Raw genomic sequence first — 3,210 nt, 5'->3', positions numbered from 1 at the left:
CCGCGACTGTAGTACAAAGCCTATAATTTACATAATAAATAATAGTTTAGCATTCAGATACGTTACATCGCATATGGATTTGTGCCGAATGAGAGAGGTAGGATACACGAGCACAAAACTCCATTTCGCAAACAGTTGAGTGCACAAGCCTTTAAAGTATACTCCGTTATCAGTCTGTGAGAGACGCATTCAGAATCAGCACATAGTCAGGGCTTTGTTGGCTTTGTTTTCAAGTGCGCAACTCACGGCATTTACTGTTCTTCTGCTGGCGGCCGGTTAGTTGCATTGCTTGCATTGCTGCGGGTATTCGTTGTAAGGCCTCATGCACCGAACCGAGATGTCCGTACCGTGACGGTTCGGTACGAATACATGTATCGTTACACGCCTACCAGAAAGGCAATAAATTACTACAATATAGAGTTTAACTGGAGCTGTTACCGTAATAGCATGAAATTCAAAATAATTATTATTGCATAGGGAAGAGTGGGTTGAGTATTTCCAGTTATTAGAAATGAGAACACCAGTACCCTTCCAACCTGACAGGACGTGTGAGAGAAAGGGAAGTGGTTAGAGAGAGCAGCTGAGATTGTGGAGTCTTCTGGACAAATCCAAGACTCAGTCAAGCCCAAGATACTAAGTGTAGACAGAGAAGCAATGGCCAGAATGAAGTCTGTTTTTTGACAGCTGACTGACAATTCCAGAGACCCACAGAACCAATCACACAGAGTACATTTTTCATTTAAAAACATGAGATGCAGTGGGATGGGGAAAACCCCGCCATAAAGTCTCGATATATGTTTTTTTCAAAGTTAAACTTGCATTAATTTTACATGGCTTTCTAAACATGCTGCTCCTTTGTGCGAGACGTGAGTGCAACAGTAATAGATGTCCATCTAGTCTAGAAAATGCGTGAAATATGCGTTCTGTGTGAACGGCTTGGTTTCGGTTTTGATGTAAACAAGATCTTCTCCGCATTGATGTTCTCCGCATCTAGTGGGTTCAACTGGATAGGCTAACAAAAACATTATAATGCAACGACACTTACATCGTCATCGCATCTCGTTAACGCACACCTAAAATTTGAATGCAACGTTTTTGCATTCGAATGTGGATTTTTATTTTAAATTCGACGAATATTCGAAATTCGAATTTTTTTTTTTTGACAGCCCTATTGCATAGATAGGTAGGCCTATAACATTTGAGTAGTGAATACGCCAAATACAAGTCTTCATGATCTCTCTCACACACACACGTTTACTGTACAAACACAACATTTTAGGCTACTGTTTGCATTTCTAGTACAACCCTCTTTCCTTAGCTCAAGTAGGCCATGCAAACCTCTAGCCTATGCCACATGCACTGGAATATGTATTACATTCAGTGTTGGGGAGTAACTTGTTACATGTAACGGAATTACAGAATTTAATTACAAAATAAATGTAACTGTAATCTGTTACAGTTACTAAGAAAAAAATGTGTAATTAAATTACAGTAATTTATGAAAATGTTAATGATTACAAAGGGGGTTACATTAATATTTTCACACACATACAGATTTTATTGATTTCTTTCCCAAATTGCGTTGACTGCTCTAAAATATGAGACATCAATGTTTCAGGAGACAGATAGGACTGTCTTATTTATGACACAGAACAGGACACATGCTTATTTGATAACTGTTTTATTTCCTATTTGGTTTATGTATATGCTTTATTTTTTAAGATTAACTGTTTTTTTTCCAAGGCATTGTTAGATGTCAGTGTTTCCATAGCTATCCAAAGATTTGATTTCAAAAACAGTATCAAATATGAGACATCAATGTTTCAGGAGACAGATAGGACTGTCTTATTTATGACACAGAACAGGACACATGCTTATTTGATAACTGTTTTATTTCCTATTTGGTTTATGTATATGCTTTATTTTTTAAGATTAACTGTTTTTTTCCAAGGCATTGTTAGATGTCAGTGTTTCCATAGCTATCCAAAGGTTTGATTTCAAAAACAGTATCACAGCTATTAAACTATATCTTATATATTATTTTATGATTTTAAATCTGTATTTAACCTCAGAACAATCTCAACGTAAAAAGAGCTGCTAAAGTCTGATTTTGTGGTGGCTGTGCTTTAAAATTAAATGATTATAATCTTAATTCAAGTGATGAAGGATTTTGAAAGTCTGACATTAATGAGTGTTGAGTATACTGTAAGTTTAACCCTGCCTGCTTTAAATGTTTCAAAATGATTTACAGTTGAAAACATTCGTTAGAAATTTAGAAAAGTAATAAAAAAAGTAATCAAATGTAATCAGTTGCATTACTTTAATAAATAAAATTTAAATTACTTATTACATTTTAAATAGGGTAACTTGTAATCTGTAACCTATTACATTTCCAAAGTAACCTTCCCAACACTGATTACACTGAAAGTTACATTTTCAAATGAAAATGGCAACATGATGGTTTTATAAAGTATGCGTTATGTGCTTCATTTTCACTGGAGGAAACAGCTGTGGTGCGATGAGGGGTGAACGCAGTGAAAACTTAGGCTACAGTAGATTGGGAACCGATTGCTCCCCCATGATATTTTGTAAACTGTATTTATGACAAAGAACTGCACAGATGCAGATATTATAACAATCTATCGATAAACACACACCTTGTCCTCTGTTTGTCGCTCTGCGTCGACGCGGTCTGCGGATTGAAAAAGAACGCGCTGAAAGACGGAGAGGAGCCAATGGAAGTCTGCCGCCGTTTTCATATTTAAAGGGGACTGAGGCGATCACGAATTCGTGTACAGTTTATGGAGCTGATCGCAAAATTTTAGGGGGGCTGTGTAGTCATTTTGGGGGGCTATAGCCCCCCTAAAAATGGCCAACGACACCCATGCAGTAGGATAAATACAGTGTTGGTAGCATAATTGGGAAGTCGTGGCCTAATGGTTAGAGAGTCCGACTCGTTATGGAGCTGATCGCAAAATTTTAGGGGGGCTGTGTAGTCATTTTGGGGGGCTATAGCCCCCCTAAAAATGGCCAACGACGCCCATGCAGTAGGATAAATACAGTGTTGGTAGCATAATTGGGAAGTCGTGGCCTAATGGTTAGAGAGTCGGACTCGTAACCCAAAGGTTGCGGGTTGGAGTCTCATACCGGCAGGGATTGTAGGTGGGGGGAGTGAATGTACAGCGCTCTCTCCCACCTTCAATACCACGA

At 38.1% G+C, this 3,210-nt stretch overlaps 1 protein-coding gene across 1 annotated transcript in view; it reads left to right on the top strand.

Annotated features, from left to right (window-relative positions):
• LOC107684772 (band 3 anion exchange protein-like) overlaps positions 1-3,210 on the top strand; it is a 19,906-nt gene that overhangs the window by 6,511 nt on the left and 10,185 nt on the right. The gene's annotated exons all lie outside the window — the stretch shown is intronic.

This window comes from Sinocyclocheilus anshuiensis, unplaced genomic scaffold (assembly GCF_001515605.1).
Source record: "Sinocyclocheilus anshuiensis isolate Anshui unplaced genomic scaffold, SAMN03320099.WGS_v1.1 scaffold537, whole genome shotgun sequence".
In the NCBI taxonomy this organism is placed as follows: domain Eukaryota; kingdom Metazoa; phylum Chordata; class Actinopteri; order Cypriniformes; family Cyprinidae; genus Sinocyclocheilus; species Sinocyclocheilus anshuiensis.
The sequence above is the reverse complement of the archived record's forward strand: the minus strand, read 5'-3'. Positions and strand labels throughout refer to the sequence as shown.